Here is a 22,961-nt window from a genome sequence, read left to right on the forward strand (position 1 = left end):
CCATGTTATAGTTCTCTTTCTGGACCATGAGTAACAGTGGTTATGGGAAAGGATGCACGTTCTCAGGTGCCTGGTGGGAACTAGTAACCCTCCTCCAAAGAACCACAATAAATACTTGATTCTAGGGAAAATCAGGGGCCATGTTTGTAAACCCCATTCTAGGCTTTTACACCTAATTACTCATACAGAATTTCCCTTTGTATATACTGATTTTCTCCCAATTCTCGACATTTATATACCATGGTCATATTTTTTAACATAGGTGCATACTAGACTATCCTTTATTCTACTTAACGTTTCTGTAAATGTAATGAATTAAAAAAAGTTAATGTTTATTTGTTTTTGGGGGAGAGAGAGAGAGACAGAGCATGAATGGGGGAGGGGCAGAGAGAAGGAGACACAATCTGAAGCAAGCTCCTGGCTGAACTGTCAGCACAGAGCGTGACACCAGGCTGAAACTCACAAACTGTGAGGTCATGACCTCAGCTGAAGTCAGACACTTAACTGACTGAGCCACCCAGGCACCCCAATCTAATGAATTTTTTAATTACTTAAAATTGTGCCTATGAAGAACATTAATATCAATAATATGAATAGAAGAAAATGTTATAAATGGAAAATAAATACAAAAATAAATATACACATATTCATACAAATGTAAGTACACATAGATTTAAAATGTTCAGAAAATAAAAATAATAGTATGTACTATACTATATAAAAATAGTATGTACTATACTATATAAAAATAATAGTATGGCCAGAAGTCTTATGGCCACATGTTTGAAAACTGTGACCCCTATTACCCCTATTTTTCCGGTTTGAAGTTGCACTTCAGAGGCCTTACCCCATGGTTTCCATTATAGGTTTCCCCTGCTTTGTGAAAGTAGAGCGTTTCTATGAAATCTTTCATGGCCCTAATGGCATAAAGCAAAAAACAGTTACCATTAGTCTCTATAGAAAAATTTTGAGCATTCTCACACCCCAAAAATGACTTCTCTCAGACTTTTCTGATAGCTTAGGACACATCTTGTTAACAGATGCACAAAATAAATCAAAGTGAACCACAAACTCTCTCAGTCACAGTTGTGTGTCAAAGCTACCATGGCTTGATGCTCACTGTAGTTCCTGGGAGGGAGCTTGGCAGTGTGCTCAGGGTGTGCACTGACTCCATAACTACCGAACGCAATACAAACACTGAACACTTTGTGCTTTTTGCCATTCTTTAAATAAAAGCGAAATTCTTCAGAATTTCTTTTGGTTAGGGAACACAGGCACTCTGCTAATGTAGGTCTTTCCTAAAAGTGAATTGGTGTAACATGAACTTTCAAAAAGCAGAGGATACCTGTGTGTACAAGTCGTGTATGGCCATGAACAGATTTTCTGTCTTGAACCAGATTGTGAGCCCCTCAGGCCTGCCGGCAATGTTTCCTTCACCCTATGTTCCATTATGTCATTTACTGCATATTGTTATGCACTGTGTATTTAATTCATGCTCACCAAAGTGAGCACTTGCACAGCAGTCTCCAGGAATGAAGTCCACTGCTACTTATGAGAACAGAACAGTCCCCAAGAATAACCTCAAGGAATCAGTGATATCTGGAAAAGTTATGTAAATACATAGGACTTAGATTTCCTCTTCTATAAAATGAGATAATGAACTCTTTTATCTAGAGGTGTTTCTTTTTATTAAAAACAGCCACTTAAGAGAAAGATACCATATATTTTCACTCTTATGTGGATCCTGAGAAACTTAACAGAAACCCATGGGGGAGGGGAAGGAAAAAAAAGAAAAAAAAGAGGTTAGAGTGGGAGAGAGAGCCAAAGCATAAGAGACTCTTAAAAACTGAGAACAAACTGAGGGTTGATGGGGGGTGGGAAGTAGGGAAGGGTAGGTGATGGGCATTGAAGAGGGCATCTTTTGGGATGAGCACTGGGTGTTGTATGGAAACTAATTTGACAATAAATTTCATATAATAAAAATAAATAAATAAATAAATAAATAAATAAATAAATAAATAAATAAATAAAACCACTTAATAGCCTTTACTGTCTATAGAACTCCTGGTAAACGTTAATGTATATAATCCTCATAACAGCCCTAGGAGACAATAAGATTGGTACCTTCATTTAATACATGAAGGAAATAAGGCACAGAGGGAGTAAGTAATTTCCTGACAGTCACTCAGCTAGAATATGGAGAATTGAGTTCTGAAAGCCAGAGTCTGTACTCTATCACTACTGTATGCTGTATTTCTTCTTAGAGTATATGAAATTAGCCGTGTGAAAATATTTGGATCCTATCATTCTACAGTTACATGCTGTGATTTTTGCTCCATTTCAGTTGTCTTCCATCTGCTGGGCAGACATCTAGGTTTTTCCTTTCCCTGAATTGGTAAAATTCAGATAAAGAGCATGAACTTATAGGAAATATCAAATTCTAAGTGTCCAATATATTTTTTTTACCGCGTCACATAATGTGACACATTAGGCTGTTGTGGAATGTCAAGCATTGGCATAATGTATGTCTTGGAAATGCAGAGTGACAGGTTGTCATTATAACTGTTTCAATTTTTTGTGATAATGGTAAACCCTGCAAAATTTCATTTTCTGGTTTTGCACATCACCAACACATTGACATTTCCCCTGTTTTCCCAATGGGAGAGATAGAATTAAATGTAGCCAAACCTGATAATTTTCCTTAGTGGAAATGTAAAGGGCTAAGAAGCCTCCATTTGTATATGGGCTTCAATAATTGGAAGAGAATTATTTTCCATGTGTATTTCTAGGATGTAGAGGCAGATGGAGTAGTTTTTCACAGCACTGAATCATTGATGTGAACACCTAGTGATACAGATCATTCAAATTATAAGTTAGGTGCAAATAGTGCCTTTGTTTAGAACAGGGTCCTCTGCATTATGGGAAGATTAGCAAGCATCCCTGTCATCTATCCACTAGATGCCAGGAGTAAACCACCCTTACCCCCTTTCCCCAAATTTGTATCGCCAAAAATGTTTCTAGACTTTGCCAGAAAATTGCTTCTGGTGGATAGTCACTGACTTAGAGCAGTGGAATTTCTGGTTCTTTGTTGTTGTAAACTCCTAAAATTCATACCTTTGCACATATTTTAAGACTTTAGGTTGTTTTTAGGTCTTTGTCTCATGGGTCACAATGCCAAGTTTTCAGTTCCAAACATATTATGGCAAAGTAACTATTATGTATTCTCCACTAGCATAATCTCTTACAAAGTTAAGCCACATCACTGGCAGAACCTTTGAGAAATGATGCATTTTCACCTCATTTTAAGGTTTATGAAAGTAATCTCTCCAAATACTGGTAATATTAATATCTGACAAATATAGAGTGTTTTATAATTACAGGGTGCTTTTAAACTCAGTTTTTGAATTTAATTTTCCTGGTAATTATTTTCTTAATATTTGTTTTAATGTTTATTTTTGAGAGAGAGAGGGAGAGAGGGAGAGAGGGAGGGAGGGAGGGAGAGGGAGAGGGAGTACAAGCAGGGGAGAGGCAGAGAGAGGAGGAGACACTGAAGCCGAAGCAGGCTCCAGGCTCCCAGCTGTCAGCACGGAGCCAATGCTAGACTCAAACTCACAGACCCTGAGATAATGACCTGAGCAGAAGTCTGATGCTCAGCCGACTAAAGTCACCCAGGTGCCCCTAATTTTCTCAGTAATTCTGAAGAAAGTTGTAATTTACCCACTTTATGGATTAATAAGTGGAGTCTTGAGAAGTAGTTTTTGCTTATTTCTTAGGAGGTAGAGAGATCAGAAAGTACCACCATTCTGAGTAATTTTAGGTGAGTTGAGTTTTCTTGCTGAATTAACCTTAAGTAAAGCTCTCTTCTTGTGTATAAACCTTTTTTATTCTATCTTTGAGAACAGTGCTAAGGATGCCTGCCTGTTTCTCCTGCTCTTGTATTTCTAAATCCATACACCACCATCTCCTATTTTGATGTCACTGGTTGTTTGTCTTGGGAGCTCATGTAGACTGGACCATCTGTCTATAGCCCCTCAAGTGAGCTGCTCTAATTATGTTACATAGGGACAACTTGTGAAGCTCAGAATCTCAAGTTTCTAACTTTACAACTGATAAGCAATGTAAGCCATTCTAATCACTATTGTCAGTCCTTTCTCTGTCTTAAATAGATGCATAGATCTTTAGGCTGTTAAGCATCTTTGAGTCCTGTTTACTTTGTAGTCAAAACCCCAGAAATTAGTCTTCTAGAATATGGCTCTTCAAGCCAGAGTCCTCAAAGTGATGGTGCCTGTGTAACTTTGATATGAAACCTACAACACTGTGTAATATTGTCATCTCAGGGAGAGCCACTCTTCATTAGCTTAAATTGTCAGCTTTATGTTTCAGTAGAATAAATACACATTTTCCCTACGGTAATGAGTTTTTTTTTTTCTCACTTTGTGAAAACTGCAGGGACCCTTGTTATCGAGAGATAATCATATGCTAGCAGTGCCACTTATTAAGCCCAGTGAAAGTCCCAAGGATATGATTATCTTTTAATAACTCTAAAGCCTGTTATGTATCATGTTGTATTGTTGTTTACTTTGAGTGCGTGGGGGGAACCCATTAGTGATCTCTGTGGTTGATATTATTCATTGGGATAATGATAAAAGAATCAAATGACCATTTGTTTGCTTGTAGCTAGATTACACAATAAGAAATGCATCCCACTTCCCACTGAAAATGCATATAAATGTAATCTCTAGCTTAGTATTAGTTCAGTAGCCTGGATGTTAATACTAAATTAACATCAAGCAAAGCCAAAAGAAATTTAGAAAATACATGTGGATAATTTAATGTCTTTGTGACCTTTACCTCCCACAGAAAGTTCAGGTTGGGTTTTAAATTCCTGTGGAAGAAGTAAACACCCGTGAGAAGAAAGTACTTGCTAATTCAGTGATGGAAAATGAGGTCAATAACTTAAATAAAGTAGGATCGATGTAAGGAAATCCCTTTAAATGTAATGGTCTTTTAGAATATGGAAACTTACTGAATTTTTTCCCTCTCACTACATACCTTCCTTTCATGTTCAAAGAATATAATAATTTTGGTTTCACTTATTGAATACCTGTTAGAGATCAGATAATTGTCATGCTTTCTCTCATTTTATCTTTACTAGAATCTTGCAAGGTAGGTGATATTCTTCCTGTATTTTAGGTGGGGAAACTGAGACTTTAAGGGGTTAAATAATGTGCTTGAATTTATGTAGAAGATAAGCAGCAAAGCCTGTTCAGATCTCATTTCAGAATCCATGTGTTACCTACTGATTACTTAAAGTCATGATAAGAAGGATGATCACAGTTAAAGGACCCTTGTGGCTGACAGTGGTCTTGTGTATGTTTATTATTAGATAGACACCTGCCTGACGCTAATGAAAGGGAAAAAAGATCGCTAAAGTGATGAGACCACTATCTTCTCCACCCCCCCCCCCCCCCCCCATCTTGGAACCAACGTCTGTGAGAACTGAAAGAATTCGGGATGCCTCAACTAGTTTTTTGAACATTTTAATTACGACTATTTTCATGCTATCAACTGTCACTTGGGAAGGATTGTTTTGTCTTAAATAAATACCCAACACACTTTTTACCTATGAAGTATTTGGGAAGGGTCTAGATCAGGACCTTTTGTTCTCTAAAGTCATCTGTTTTGACCTAGGCCATCCCAGCTGCTGCCTCTTTCTAGCTACATTTAGCCAAGAAGCTCTGCAGTCATTTGTGGATTTCTGGTTTCTTTGTATTGTAATAAAATCAATGTGTTGCTGATGACACCAGCTGATTTGTACCAAACTCCTAGACCCATTTTGGACAGAGAGAAATTCATCCATTTATTCATGCATTAATTTCCTATCTATTCACACATGTGACTTTTTGGGGTGTATAATAAAATCCACAAGTAAACTTAACCATAATTTAAGACTGTTACAATAGCAGGTAAATGGTATGGACTTAACATTGGAAAATTTAATAAATATTCAATGATGTTTAAAAATAATTAAATATTTTGTGCATATCATAAACTGGGCACTGTCCTTTGCATGGATTATCTCATTCTGCCTTCATGAAAATACTGAAAGGTACATACATAATTATTAGGCTCATTTTATACATAAGGAAGCTGAACTTAAAGGAAGTGAATGAAATGAAAGCCTTTCCTCTGGTTCTTATCCAGCAGAGGCTATTATCCCATTGCCTATAATGGATGTATGGTGTCTTTCCTTGTGTACAACAGCACCAAAGTAGCCAAGAATAATGCATGTATCTTTACACCTTTTCAAGGAATGACATTGTGTAACTATCTACTTCATTCATCTCTGAGCATGCTGGCACATTTGAGGTGGAAACTTTTAACTAAATCACATTCCCCCCCTGATAAAAGAATATGACTGTTCAACATTTTTTTCCAATGAAGAATAAGTAATTCCTAATTATAAAATCAAGAACTCTTCAACCTATCTAGGCATCATTAGAAGTTTCCTTTTAAGAGCAGTCAAGAAAACACACACTGGAAATGGAATTAATTTTTAAGTTGCATATCCTTTACTTAGTTTTTAATTTGGATCCATTCATTCATTCAGCACATATTTAAGGAACACTTGTTTTGGACTAGGTTGTACTATGCAACTTCAAATTGAAGAATAAGAGAAGATAAAACAGATGCATATTTTCCTACAATAAAAGATAAAAGATAGGTGTCTGTGTGTGGGGTGGGTGGTAAACATACTGTGATTAGTGTCAAGCTAGAAACATGCTTTATATAACAGGATGATGAGATTCATTACATTCCTGAAATGCTTTGGTTTTGTAAAGAGGATTTTTTCCAAAGTAATATGCTATGACTTTTTAAAAATTGAAGTATAGTTTATATATATTAGTTTTAGGTGTAGAACATAATGATTTGACAAGTGTATACATTGCAAAATGCTCACCATAAGTGTAGTTCCCATCTGTCATTACCAAAAACCTTTTACAATATCAGTGACTATATTCCCCTTTTTTTCATCTCCATGACATATTTATTTTGTAATTGGAAGTCTGTACCTTTTAGTCCTCTTAACCTATTTCAACTAACTCTCTACTCTCAACCATCAAAACCTCAACATTACCTCTAATAGGATGGCTAGTATCAAAAAAGGTAAGAACTAACAGATGTTGGTGAGTAGGTAGAGAACAGGAGACATTTGTGCCTTGTTGGTGGGAATGTAAATTGACACAGCCACAATGGAAAACATTGTGGAGTTTCCTCAGAAAAATAGAGAAGTACCATATGATCCAGTATTTCCACTTCTGAGTATTTCCCTTAGGAAAATGAAAACATTGATTTGAAAAGACATATGCACCCCTGTGTTTTTTGCAGCATTATTTATAATAGCCAAGATGTTGAAGCAACCTAAGTGCCCATCAATAGTTGATTGGATAAGATGTGGTGTATATATACACAATGGAATATTACTCAGCCCCAAAGTATGAAATCAAGTGAAATATGTCAGACAAAGAGAGACAAATAACATATGATTTCATTTATATGTGAATCTAAAGTCAAACAAGAGCAACAACAACAACAAAATGCAAACAGTCTCAAATACAGAGAATAGTCTATTACAATTTTACATTTATTTCAATGATGTTTGTTTGTTTGGATGTTGGTGGCTATGTAGAGTAGTAGCTTGATTTGTCAGCAAATACCATGAAGTTAGGAATAAAGTTCTGTTTCTTTTCCCAGTAACTATTTTGGAATAAATGAATAAATGTAAATATAAAATCTCTTGGTCTGTAAGAGTAAAGAAACAGCTGAGTATGAATCATATTTATGAGTCATGAAAATTTGTGTGTATAGATTTTCTTTCAAATAGTGTTGTGGGGTGATTTCTGTTGTATGTTTTTTTTTAAATATTTATTTTGAGGGAGACAGAGTGTGAGTGGAGAGGGGCAGAGAGAGAAAGAGAGAGAGAGGGAGGGAAATAGTGAATCTGCTGACAGCACAAAGCCCAACATGGGGCTCATGCTTTATCTTTTTATTACTCATCTACATGACTTCCCCAGTTTCTTTAGGCACATACCTGAACTTATATATTACTCCCAGAAAGGTTGCCTTCACTGGGCTCATTCCTTAACCAGCAACCATTTACTTGCAAGTTACAGAAATCTATACTAGTTCAAGTGAAAAGAAGGGTTGTTGAAACCATATGCCAGGCAAAATGATTGTGATCTACATAAGAAGAGAAAACTAGGTAAAACCTGACCTCATAGGGACTGCGGTTACTTGTCACCCCTTTTATTTAATCCCTTGTTTCTCATGGGGATCAGAATTAAGGGTGTATATTATGCCAACCCTAGTTTTTTCTGAATGACTGTTTGATTCTCTGATTCTCTCAACAGACTAGTTTCTTTTACAATAATTTCACCTTTACTTGCCTTTATCTCATTGGTACAGTTTACAGTCTCTAAGAGAGAATCCTATTAGGCTTAATGTGGGTCAAGCATTCCTCCCTGTTCAATTGCTACAGCCAATTAGTTTTAATTACACAGTACATAGGGCAGTCCTTTCCAGGACCTTTGGATGGGGCAAGTTCTTTAAGGTGCAAATGTTGATTCAGAGACCTTCTTGGGATCAGTCCCACATATTCCTCCTTATTTTTCCAGCCCTTCCATCTTGCCTTCCATTCCCTTGGGCATTGTTCTTTGCTCCATAATAGCTAACAAGTCTGATAAATGTATTTGTGTTAGGCCATCTAACAGGTAATTTATTTTTGGCCAGTGTTTCCTCTGGGAGCAAATCCAAAAATCAGAGGGGTGAATTTAATGCTAAATATTTTAGACATTGAGAAAATATTTGGTAGTATGTAGTTTTTTAGGTGCTGACTTTCCTTTTTGTGTGTATTGTCCTTCATGCAACCATTTATAATATATGAGAATCTTTTACCACTGTTACTATAATATTACTACTGGAGTGCCATATACCAGGTAGGAGCCTGAATACCTAAATTGCATTATGTTATTTAATTTTCAGTTGTTCTTTGTGGCTGAATAATGCTATTGTCCCCACTTTACAGGTGAAATTGAGGCTTATTTCAGTTAATGAATTGGTCAAGATCACATGACTAGTAAATAATTGAACCAGCATCCCATCTCAGGCAGCTGTCCTGGATCTTGGGCTTTTAAATAATAGGAACTTGATTATTGTTTCATGAATAAAGTTAGAACCTAATTTTTCATTTCAAATCTATATCCTTCATTTGGACAAATATAATATTACTTTCATTCTGTGAAGAATATATGTGTGTGTGTGTGTGTGTGTGTCAAGTTTTGGTAAGATTTGAAAGGAAAGAATGAAACCTTGACCAAAGTTGTGTTTTTTGTTTTTTTTCAGGATTATTATCATTTCAACTGTTGTTAATGATGTGTGAGTTAGAGTTGCAAATGATGCCAATAGCTATAAATAAAACTTTACCTTCTAATCAGTGGTTACTCTTAATACAAGAAAAAGTGAGGCTTTTAGGTACATATTGAACTTTGGTGGTCAATTCACATACATGCAGCTGGTGATTGACCATAGTAAAATAAAACAAATGGTGATTTATTTATGATTCATTATTAACTTGAGTATAGGATTTTTGTCTGTTGAATAGGAAATACTTCCTTTCATTTGTCATAATCATTTGTGGCACTTTATTTATTTTGAGCAAATATGTACTAAAGGACATTAAAAAAGATAAATTTCTGTATATATTAACAATATAAAAAAGACATGTTTGGTCCTTACCTCCTGGACATTATTGATATTAACTTGAAAGTAAAGGTAGTTAGGTACTTAATATATGGTAAATTATTATAATCTTAGGAAGTGATATTGTATTTATGGCTAATCAAGAAAATATAATATTTCTATCCTAATCAATTATGCTACATTTATATGTAAATTAGGTTAGACTTGTGTAATGATATTTCTGAGTGGCCAATCTATATGTATCTACAGAAAATGATATTTTTAATTATAAAAGAAATAAGACAGTTATTTTGCTCAGAAGTAAAATTATTTACCATAGAAAGTTGGTTAGAGGATGCACATGTTACATAAACATGAAGATATAAGTATATACATTTATTCTCAGTAATATTGTATATCTATATTTTCCTTAGATGGACACAGTTTTGCTTCAGGGGAAAATACTCTCAGGCACAGAATTATTTTGCAATTAAAGTTTAACTTGGTGGCTTTAAGAGAAGGTATAATACCATATTTATGGAAAGAATGTTTTGTTTTTGTTACTGTTACCCTCATTCATATGACTATCAAAAACCACCAGATATTTCCTAGTTCATTGTTTACCTTTTCATTATTTTATAAGCTTTTGTAATATACTTTCTTTAGAAGTAGTCTTTTTTATTGAATCTGAATACCACAAAATATCACAGGCTCCTAGAGCCATTATACTAACAAAGAAAGGATAGAGTGCTGAACTGACTTTTCAAAAGACACATAGCTAGTGGGAGACAAAGCAGAGAAAGGAACCTGGTATCCTGGCTCCTAATGTGGGCAGTTTTATCAAGGTGGACATTTATACCAACCATATTTATTTTTCATTTCCTCCTAATTTAATTTTAGAATGGCAGTAGTCAAGTATCAGCTGCACATAAGCTTATTTATACTTGAAAAGTGTATTTATTTGCATATTTTTTATTTTTATTCCAGGAATCTTTGACCTACAATACCTCCACATTATGTGGTCCCAAGAACTTCCCTAAAAGGTAAGCTTCCAACAAAGGGAGATTTTCCTTATTTCACCTTACCTTTGATTAACATCCTTAGTTTTTATGGAAACATTGATAGCCTTTCCTTGCAGAGTGATACCATAAGATCATTTTTAATGTTTTTCTGAAGGTTGAAGTTAATGAAGATATTTACATCATGTAAATTAAGATTGACATGTAAACTAAGATTGACAATAGGAAATTGAGACCTTTCCCAAGTCTTTCTGGAGAAGATACTTGTGGGAGCTTTCCTGTGGTTCACATTAATTTGATAATTCAAAAACTTCTGAATTTGGCATCATGGGAAGACTATTGGGAATAAAGTAAAGGTTGTTACATTTTTGCCAAATGGTTTTAAAGGAATGGACATTTTATCAGTCAAATAAACACAAATACTTAGTTTCTAGGTTCTATAGGTATTCAGGTCTTAAAATTGAAGCCTTTAGGGCTAAAACACAAGCAGTATAACTCATGGTCTATGATAAATGCATTTTTTCCTTCATAAAATAATCAGATCCAAAAAGTCTCTGTTTTTACTTCCTAACACTGCTGTAACACAGTACAATGAGCTGAGTGGCTTAAGACAACAGAAGTTGATTTTTTCACAGTACTATAGTTTAGAAGTGTGAAATCGAAAGGTAGGTAGGGTCTTACTCTCTGAAGGCTCTAAAGGAGGAATTTGTCCTTGATTCCTCTAGTTTTTGGTAGCTGCTCACAGTTTTTCGTGTTCTTTGATGTGTAATGACTTAACTCAATTCCCCCTTTGTCTTCACATAGACTTCTCCCTTGTGTGCTTGTGTCTAAGTTTGTATTTGTAATAAGGACACCTGTCATTGGATTGAGGGCCCACAGTAATCCAATATGACCTTGTCTCAACTTGATTATATCTGCAAGAACCTTTTTCCAAATAAGATCACATTCATGGACCTAAGGGTTGGGATTTCAACATTTCTTTTTTATTCCCTAATATAGGGGATATATTATGTTAAAAGGTATAATATTTATTTCTTGATGGACAACTTATTTTCCAAGCAAGATAAAAATTATAATCTTACTTAATCAGTACAGGAGTTGATGACATTGGGTAAATATTAGCACATGATTTTGACTCTTAGGGGAAGATTATTTTTAATACCCTCAATAATAAATAGGAAAAAATTAATTTTACTTGGTTTCTTAGATATTTTTTGTAAGCCAAGATTGAGTATTTTGACGAGTTAAGTATTGCTCTGTAATAAACTATTCCCAGATTCAGTTGCTAAAAACAGTAACTATTTATTACCTCTGATGAATCTTTTGGTTAGGTGTTTGGGTCTTCTGATATGTAAGAGACTCCCCCAGTCTTGAATGGGTGTGTTAGTGTGTATGAGGTCTGCATATAGGTAAATTAGGGGAAGCCTCTGCTCTGGATAGTCTCTAGTCCTCCAGGAAGAGCCAGTTCTTTTTCTCATTGTTATGGCTTTTTCTTATTCCACAGTATTCTGAATGTTCTTAAACTTAATATTAGTTTCTGTTTTGATTTCCTTAGACTTGTTTACTTACAGTCCATCCCAGACAAGGTAGTAGGAGTGATCTTCCTAAACCATTTCCTAAATCTAATCAGATTATCACAAACAGCTATAAATCTTCCATTGTTCCTTGTTTTCCTTTGATCAACTCCCAACTATTCGGTATGGCTTTAGAAGGTTCCATATTATTTGACCATTGCTTACCTCTCAACCTTTATTTCTCCCCTACCCCACAGCTTCCTAAATACGTTCCAATAACTTGAATTATAAAAAAAAAATGTTTAAATATGCCATTTTCTCCTGTTTTTACTCATTATATTCCTTCTTTTAGGAATATCATGTTCTCCCCACCCTGCCCCCTTCTCCCATCTTTCATCAACTCTTTTTGTTGCTAACTGAAAACTTAAAATTTGAGGATTTTTCTATGGTTTTTCTTCTCTAGGTTAGTCTTAGGCTTCTTTCCAATGCCTATATCACTGTGGACAGAATGAAAATCACACTGTACTGTAATTGCTTGTTTGATTAGCTTACTTTTCCATCATGGATTCTACTAAGCCAGTAATGCTATCTCTTTTCTACATCATGGTACTCAGTCTTCATTAATAATCCTTGGGAAGAATGGGATATTTAATGGCATCTTTTGTGTTCTCGTTCCTCTGTCTTTAAAGATGTAGAGGTACCTGGTTGGCCCAGTCAATTCAGTGTCTAGCTCTCAGCTCAGGTCTTGATCTCAGGGTCGTGAGTTCAAGTCCCACATTGGGCTCTGCACTGGGAGTAAAGCCTATTTAAAAAAAAAAGAAAAAGAAAAAGGAAGTTTATGATGTTGACATCACACTCAGTGGCAGAAAGCTGAGAGTTTTACCCTAAAGATTAGAAATAAGATAAGGATGCCAACTCTTTCTACTGAACTTGAGCATAGTATTAGAAGTCCTAGCCAGAAATTAGACAAGAAAAAGAAATGAAAGGCATCCATATTGGAAAGGAAGACATAAAATTATCACTCTTTATAGATGACATGATTTTATATGTAGAAAACCATAAAGATTCCGCCAAAAAACTGTGAGAACTAATAAATTGAGTAAAGGTGCAAGGTACAAAATCAATATACAAAAATCTGTTGTATTTTTATTCCCTAACAACTATTGAGGGGAAATTAAGAACACAGCCCCATTAACATTTGCATCAAAAAGAATAAAATACTTAAGAACAAATTTAACCAAAGATGTGAAAGACAGATACACTTGAAAGCAAGAAAGAATTGATCATTAAAAAGTCTATACTACTGAGAGCAATCCACAAATTCAGTGCAGTTCTTATCAAATTTCCAAAGGCATTTTTCTCAGAAATAGAACAAAAGACTAAAATGTGTGTGAAACTATGGAAGATCCTATATAGGCAAAGTGATCCTGAGAAAAAAGAACAAAGCTGGAGGCATCACACTCCTTGATTTCAGACAGTACTACAAAGGTATAGTGATCAAACACTTGAGTATTGGCATAAAAACAGACCATTAGATCACTGGAACAGAATAGAGGGCCCAGAAATAAACCTCCACGCATATATGGTCATTTTATGACAAAGCAGTGAAAAATAAACAATGGAGAAAGGACAGTGTCTTTAATAAATAGTGTTGGGAACTATTTATTAAGCAGCCACATACAAAATAATGAAACTAAGTCAGTATCTTACATCAAATAAAAAATTAACTCAAAATGATTTAAAGACTTGGATGTAAGATCAGAAACCATAGAACTCCTAGAATATAACACAGGTAGTAAGCTCCTTGAGATTGCTCTAAGTGACATTCTTTTGGATCTGACTCTAAAAGCAATGGTTACAAAAGCAAACATAAACTATTGGGACTACATCAAACTAAAAACCTTCAGCACGGTGAAAGAAACAACCAACACAATTAAAAGGTAACTTCCATTTGCAAGTCATACATCTGACAAGGGTTAATGTCTAAAACATGTAAAGATCTTACATAATAATAAAAATAAAAACCCAGTTAAAATGAGGGCAGACGATCTGAATAGACATTTTTCCAAAGAGGACATACACATGGCCAACAGTGGAAAGGTGTTCAACATCACCTATCATTGGGGAAATTCAAGTCAAAACCACAATGAGATATCATTTCCCACCTGTCAGAAGGGTTAAAATCAAAAAGACAAAAAGTAATGTTAACTAAAATTTAAGTTAAAAGAAAAAGACAAAAAATTAAAAAAAAAACATTGACAAGGATGTGGAAAAAAGGGAACCCTCATGCACTGTTGGTGGGAGTGTAAAATTGTGCAGCCACTGTGAAAACCAGTATGGAGGTTTCTCACAAAATTAAAAAAAATACCATAAGATCCAGCAATTTCACTTCTGGATATTTATCTCCACCCCCCCCCCCCCACCAAATAAAGACACTAGTTTGAACAGATACATGCATCCCTATATTGATTGCAGCATTATTTTCAGTAGTCAAGATAGGCAAAGAACCTAAACAACCATAGATGGATGAATGGATAAAGAAGATGTGGTGTGTATGCGTACGTATATATGTTACACACACACACACACACACACACACACACACACACACACACACACACATTGTAATTCTCCTCAGCTATAAAAAAGAATGAAATCTTATCATTTGTGGCATCATGAATAGACCTAGAACATACGATGCTAAGTGAAATAAGGTCAGAAAGAGAAAGACAAATACTGACTGCATAATTTAACTTATAGCTGGAATCCAAAAAACAAAACAAATGAACAAACAAACCCAAACCAAACCTGTGGATACAGAGAATAGATTGGTGATTACCACAAGGCAGAGGGCTTCTGCGAAGGCAAAATGGGTCAAAATGGATCAAGAAGTACAAGCTTCCAGTTATAAAATAAGTAAGTCATGGGGATATAACAGAATGGTGACTGTTGTCAATGATACTGAATTACTGAATTGCAAATCTGAGTAACTAAGAAAGTAAATCTTAAAAGTTCTCTTCACAAACAAAATACTGTAACTTTGTATGATGACAGATGGTAAATAGACTTAATGTGGTGAACATTTTGCAGTGTATATAAATGTTGAATCATTATATAGTACAGTAGAAAATAATACAATGTTGTATCTCAGTTTTACTTCAGTAATCCAAAAAAAGTTGGTGGACATTTTCATAATTGAGACTGGAAGGCAGGAGGAGGTCAAGTTCTCTCAAATTGTAATGATGCCCTTTGGTTGTCCTTAAGGAAGGCCTTGCCACCACCTCCAGGTTCCCTAGCCTTTTGTCTTCCACCCCAAGTTGTAAAAGTGGTAGCTTATGGGTTAGAACAGCCTCAAAACAGACTTATTTTGGTTCACACATTTGTTCTTTTTTGTTTCTTTTTAATTGCAAAAACAATGTTTAAATTGTTGCCAGCACTTGAAAATTCAATTTCAGATAAAATGATGATTTCCAGATTTTCTAAGGAGAAATCAGAATATCTTTCTATCCCAGACTTACATTCCTAGATGGCAGGAGGGCTTTCCTGCAAGGCACCTGCCTCTCCCTTCCTTCTCCCTTTTATCATGCCACTTCATTTGCTACCTATTTGGCCCTGACAGGCCCTTGAGTTCAGTACCCTCAGCTACACAAAGACTTCTGGATTGATGGAATGTGGAAGGTTAGCCTCCAAGAGTCTGTCTCTGGTGAACCAAAGATCATAGGTTCAGTGGCTGAATGGGCCATTTAGTTGTTCCTGTCATATATCTATCAAGTAAGTGAAAATAATTTTGGCTTTATGTTCAGAGTCTTTATGCTTTAAGTTCCTGCTATAATATTGGAGCCAGGTAAACTGACTTCTCTGAGACTCATTTTTCCCATCGGCAAAACGGAGACTGTAATATCCTTCAAGGTCTTACAACATGTAAATTTCCTTTGTTAATACCACAACAGTTAGTCTAATGTACACGCAGAGGGAAACTAGTTAGTTTGTATTCTCTGGATTGGTACAAGTGATTTTCATCTTTTGTTAGATATTAATCAATTAAAAATAAGTTAGGAAAATTAAGTACTGATACATGCTACAACAGGGATGAACTGTGAAAATAGTTTAAGAAGACAAACACAAAAGTCCACATGTATGATGTTATTTATCTGAAATGTCCAGAATAGGCAAAATTATAGAGATAGAAATTATAATAGTGGTTTCCAAGAACTAAGGGGAGAGGAGAATATGAACATACTGCTGATGAGCACAGGGTTTCTTTTTTTGGGTGATAAATTAGATAGTGGTGATAGTTGCACAACCTTGTGAGTATACTAAAAACCACTGAATTATACAGTGAATGGTGAATTTTATATGTGAATTATATCTCACTATAGAAATAGATTATGAAATACATGTTTTAAGATGACACAATTTCTCCTTCAGGTGTGGTGACTAAGGCCTGTAGCAAAATAAACAGACTTCTTAGGTTGTCATTCACATCAATACATACCATCTTCCCTAAAGTCTTGATGTGTCTTCCAAGGCCAAAGACCAAGTCGGGTTTCTAATTCTAAGGATTCATGGTTTAATATCAAAGTTATCAGTGATGGAGTCAGACAGTTGGGTAAACATTTAAAAGTTTTCAATTTTTATCTCTGTAAGCCTCAGATTCGTCAAACTATAAAGTAAGGGTACTAATAGTCATTTTGTTGGGTGATTGCAAGAGTGAGGAAGAACAAATGGCAAGTACTGATCATAGTGTCAGTTATGAAACAGGCCCTCTATAATTTATACTTTTTAAATGAGTGTTACTTGGTTGTAAATATGAGGCTATATTACATTAGGTTATTGGCAGCCCAACTGTCTCAAGGTTGGTTCTTTTTCCTGTGTTAGCATCTTGGCCAGAAAGAAAAGAATGGTTAGAATTTCTGCTAGCACTTAATGAATTTAATCAGCCCCTGAGGGACTTTTGATATAGCAGGGAAATTTTTTACAGAGAAACATGATTTTTATCCTTCATATTTTTCTCTTGAGAGTTGACAGAGCCTTTCCTAGCAGAGGTAACATTACCTGTGCTGAGAGAAGAGTATTAACATACCATGAGGGTAATGTTAGAACAAAAAGAACACATCCCTGTGGCCTTACATTAAAATGTTTCTGTGTCTGTGGTTCTGAATTCAATTTAAATTGCTACCAAGAAAACACACTACTGCCTGAAAATGTACAATTCAATTTTTTGTCCTTTTATTATTTATGATTTTTTTTCCTTTAGACCATAGTGTTTGTTCTTTTTTAACTTTGGTTTTGTCTTTGCAAATTAAATTCATAGTCTGGGAATATAGAAGATGATTGAGTTATTCATGTAGTATCTTATAAATTGTAACATTAAGCAGAAACTTTTCATCTTAATTATGAAAAAGGCTTTATGAATTGTGTCATTTGACCCAGTTGCTATCATATCCTTTTCTTTATGGATAATGAAAAGGATTATGCTATGGTGAATGGGTTGGAACAACAGGAAACTTTGGGGTCATCTTTTCTTTCAGTAAGTAGATAGGGATCAGACTATATGTCAGAATCTATATTAAGGTCTAATGATATGGCAGCAAATAAAGTATATATGTACCCTTGACTTTGAGTTTGCTGTATCATAGGGATGGCAAGTAATAAACAAAATACTGATTGTATTAGGTGCTATGAACTAAATGAAGAGAATGCAATGATAAACAAGTTATTGAATGAAAGAAAAGACATTGATGAAATAAATTGAAGATGATGTCACAAATGGAAAGATAATCCATGCTCCTGGTTGGAAGAATTGATATTATTAAATGCCCACACTATCCAGAACAATCTACAGATTTAATGCAATTCATATAAAAATACCAACAGCATTTTTCACAGAGCTAGACAAACAATCCTAAAATTTGTATGGAACCACAAAAGACACCAAGTGGCCAAAGCAATATTGAAAAAGAAGAACAAAGCTGGAGGCATCACAATTCTGGACTTCAACTACTATTACAAATCAGTAGTAATCAAACAGTATAGTACTGACACAGAAATACACACATAGATCAGTGGAACATAATAGAAAACTAGAAATAAACCCACATTTATATATGGTCGATTAATCTTCGACAAAGTAGGGAAGAACATCCAACGGGAAAGACTGCGTCTTCAACAAATGATGCTGGGGATACTGGAACGCTGCATGCAAAAGAATGAAGCTGGACCACTTTCTTACACCATATACAATAACAAACTCGTAATGAATTAAAGACCTAAATGTGAGGCCTGAAACCATAAAACTCCTAGAAGAAAACACAGGTAGTAATTTCTTTGACACTGGATTTAGCAACATTGTTCTCAATATGTGTACTCAGGCAAGGGAAGCAAAACCAAAAATAACCTATTGGGAATAAATGAAATAAAAACTTTCATACAGTGAAAACATCAACAAAACAAAAAGACAACATACCTAATGGGAAGAGATATATGCAAATGATATATCTGATAAGGGGTTGGTATCCAAAATATATAAAGAATTCATACAACTCAACACCAAGACAACAAATAAACCAATTAAAATATGGGCAGAGGACCCAAATAGACCTTTTTCCAAAGAAGGCATATAGATGGCCAAGCAGGTATATGAAAAGGTGCTTTGCATCGCTAATCCTCAGGCAAATGTAAATCAAGACCACAAGGTATCCCCTGACCCCTATCAGAATGGTTAGAATCAAAAATACAAGAAATAACAAGCATTAGTGAGGATGTATAGAAAAAGGAGCCTTCATGCACTGTTGCTAAGAATGTAAATTGGTACAGTCACTGTGAAAAATAGCACAGAGTTTTCTCAAAAAATTAAAAATAGAAATACCCTATGATCCAGTAATTTCATTGCTGGGTGTTTACTCAAAGAAAACAAAAGCACTAATTTGAAAAGATATATGCACCCCTATGTTCATTGCGCCATTATTTATAATAGCAAAGATGTGGAAGCCACCCAAGTATCCATCAATACATGAATAGAAAAGAAGATATGTATACACACACAACTCTCTCTCTGTCTCTCTCTCTCTCTCTCTCTCTCTCTGCCATAAAAAAGAAGGATATCTTACCATTTGCAACATCATGGATGGACATAGAGGGTAAGCTAATAAATAAGTCAGAGAAAGACACATACCATATAATTTCTCTTATTTGTAAAACAAAACAAATGAATAAACAAAAAGCAGAATCAAAGCAACAAATACAGAGAAGAAACTGATGGTTGCCAGAGGGGAGGGCACCGGCGGGGGATGAACAAAATAGGTGAAGAGTATGGGTAGGTACAGGTTTCTAGTTACAGAATGATAAGTCTTGGGATAAATGCTGCAGCAAAGGGAATACAGTCAGTGGTATTGTAATTGTGTTGTGTGGTGAGATACTAACTGTACAAGTCGTGAACATAGCATAATGTTTAGGCTTGTCACATCACTATTTTGTACTCCTGAAACTAATGTAACATTGTATGCGCACTATACTGTGTGTGGGGCGGGGGTGGGGGGGATAAAGTGGGGAAAAAAGATTGCATGGATTATAGTTCTACATCACTACTAACATTTTGTGTGACCTGGAGAGACTAATTTGATGAATGGATATCATTTCTTTCCTTTCCCCTTCCCCTTTCCCTTTTCTCTTTGTTTCTTTGTTTCTTGGTGAATTGACTTTTTGATCATTATGGAATTTTCTCTTTTTGTTCTCAATTGTGGTTTTGGACATAATATTTATTTTATATGATTTTAACATGACTATACTCCTATATATAAATTATCATTTGCCTGGAAATGATACTTCTACTTTGTTCCTTATGTGTCATTTTAGGTGAGTCTCCAGTTAATAGCATTTAGGTATATTTTACCATTTGATTTTTTTCCTGCTTTTATCAAGGGATTTGAATTTTTTATATATTTTTTAATGTTGAAATATTTTAACATTTTTTAATATCTAATTTTATGTTACTTTTTTGGTTGTTTCTGCATATTTCTTCTTTCCTACATTCTTAAGGACTGTTTTTTGTTATTCCACTCTTCTTTCCTCTTTTTTTGCATTTTTCACTCTATGTCTATTTCTAATAAGTTCCCTAAATTTTTAATTTAGCAATGCTGAATTTAAAATCATTCTTAAATAAAACCAAAATTGTTTAACTGTAATCATACCACCCAAAGTTGTAAGTTATTGTTGTATAGATAAATGTAGTATTCAATTATATTTCATTTTCTTTGAATTAGTAGTTATTATGTTCAATATGGTCAAAAATTAACTTACACATATTTTCCTATATATTGTACCAATTTATTGTTGCACATTGCTACCAGCATCCCCCTTCCTTTGAGTTCAAGTTCCTTTTAAGATATCCATTAAATAGTTCTTTTATCAGGTTTTCTTAGTGGTAAATTCTGTAATTTTACCATGAAATATTATTCTTTACCATTATTACTGAATAATATACAAAGTTTGCAATTGCTAGTTGACAATTTTTCTTCTCAGTACTTTGAAGGTATTCCATTGTTTCAACTTTTTATTACTGTAGATAGTTACGTTTTATGTTAGTCAAATTGATGTTCTTTTCTATGTGATCTGTTTTTCTGTGTGTGCTTTTAAGACTTTCTCTTTGTGTTTGGAGTTTTGCAGTTTCACTATTCATTTATTTTTAATTTTTCTTAAGTAATACTCTACTTTCCAATCGGAAGACACATTTCTTTTTTTTTTTTTTTTTGGTCTATTTACTGGAATGTGGACTTAAATTTTTTTGTCTTTTACCCTTCTCTAATTATCTAATCACACATATTTTGCACTGTTTATCCCATCCTTAACTCCTTTCATATTTCTTATTTCTGTACATCTCCCTTTTGCATTCTGGGAAAATTCTTGAGATTCCTCCTCCAAGTTTTAAATTCCTTCTTCATCATTGTCTACCCTGCCATTTAACTTTTTCTATCAATGAAGATAGCTAGTTTATGCTCCATTTGCAGACAACCCCAAGTCTCATGGGCTAAAACAACGTTTATTTCTCCCCCATGTTACATGACCAATGCAAGTTAACAGGCAATATCTCTTTATTATAATTACTCAGGGAATCATATTGATGGATTTGGTATTGGGGAATGCTTTCCTGATTAGTGAGGCAATTTAAGAAAATCTGTAGGATCATGAACTAGATCTGAGAGGTTCTTCCCAGGATCTACACATCATTTTTGCTCACATTTCTTTGAAAAAAGAATTCTCATGGCTGTGGGTGACTACAAAGAGGGCAGAAAATATAATCTTAACATGTGCCTGGACATAAAGGAGAACCAGAATATTTGTGAAAAGCACTTTACTGCAACCCTAAATGTTCACTGTGATTTAAAAATTTTTACTGTACTATTTAAAAAATTTCTATAAGTTCCATTTAGGTTTTCTTTCTGGTTCTGTTTATAGTCATAATATTCTATTCTTTTTATTAGGGGTTCACTTCTTTTATGTCTGTAATCATTTTAACCAATTTTATTTTCTATTGAAGTTTATCAGTTTGTATTATTTTGAGTGATTTTCTTGCATATTCTTTTTAATGTGCCAGCATATTCTTTTGGGTGATAGTTTCTTTTTTCTCATATAATTTGTAATTTTCTATTTTGAGCTCACATTAGATTTTTCTTCCTGTGAGAATGCTTTGTTCCCTGTGTTGTAAAAAGCATGCTCTAAGTGGCTTTGCTTTGCTTTTACCAAGGTCCTGGAATTCAAAGAGTCCTATACCATTTCTTGTGTTAATGTTCTATGTTTCATGAATATTATACATTTAGATCATAAACTCAGGTTTGACAAACACTTGAGGTTACAGTTTCTTGTAGAGGGCACATTGACCCCAGGGCAGAGTGTAAGATTTCCTACTAGTTCTTGAGATTGTTTTACATACCTTTTTTTTTTTTTAGTTTGCACTTAATTTATGGGGTCCATATTTTATTTACAACTTTCAGTTCTATTTCTCTATGGCCCACTGTCTAATGTGGCATTAGTACCTGGTGTACCACTTCTTGAACCAATAGCAAGGACCAGTGTGACTCTGAACTACCCCCACGGTAATGGAAACTTACTGTTTCTTTAATCTTTGATTCCTCTGCTCCTTTATGATATCTTCAGGATTCTGTTTCATTTCTGTAAGCTTAGCATTAGTCTGCATGAGCCAAGTCCACAATGTTTTTAAAACTGGTAGTTGCTAGAATCAACTTTCTGCTCTGTAACAAAACATATTCAAATTATGTTTTCCACAGTGCTGTTCTGACTCTGTGACACATCTCTCTAAATGAACTATTAGGAAGAAAAAACAGATGAAATGTCCAGTCTTCTGTTTTGTTTTCTACTTCAGTATTAACCAAATGTGTGGTGTTACAGAAATTATGAAACTTTGTTGGGCTTAAGTTTTCCCATGTATAAAACAAAAAATTGAGATTCGATGACTTAGATAAATGGATTCTCTTTTCAGCTAAACAAGTTTAGAACAGACATGTTTTTAGGCAAGACCCTCCTTCATTTCTGGTATTCTAATTTTAATTTGATTATTTCTAGCTAATTTATTTTTAACATGTTACTGAAAAATTATGTCTTGGCTCCATTTAGTTTGTGATATTTTATAAGTAACTAAAGGACCATCACTCTGTAGGTTAAATGTATGGATTGG

General features: G+C 34.6%; 1 protein-coding gene across 6 annotated transcripts in view; it reads left to right on the forward strand.

The window, feature by feature from the left end:
* Nucleotides 1–22,961, forward strand: part of CNTN4 (contactin 4) — an 893,585-nt gene that overhangs the window by 218,009 nt on the left and 652,615 nt on the right. For all 6 annotated transcript variants that reach the window (XM_042929999.1, XM_042929997.1, XM_042929996.1 and 3 more), the window contains one exon: nt 10,726–10,781. The gene's annotated coding sequence lies outside the window, so the exon portion shown is untranslated. The remainder of the gene's footprint in view (nt 1–10,725; nt 10,782–22,961) is intronic.

Source organism: Panthera leo, chromosome A2, assembly GCF_018350215.1.
Source record: "Panthera leo isolate Ple1 chromosome A2, P.leo_Ple1_pat1.1, whole genome shotgun sequence".
NCBI lineage: Eukaryota > Metazoa > Chordata > Mammalia > Carnivora > Felidae > Panthera > Panthera leo.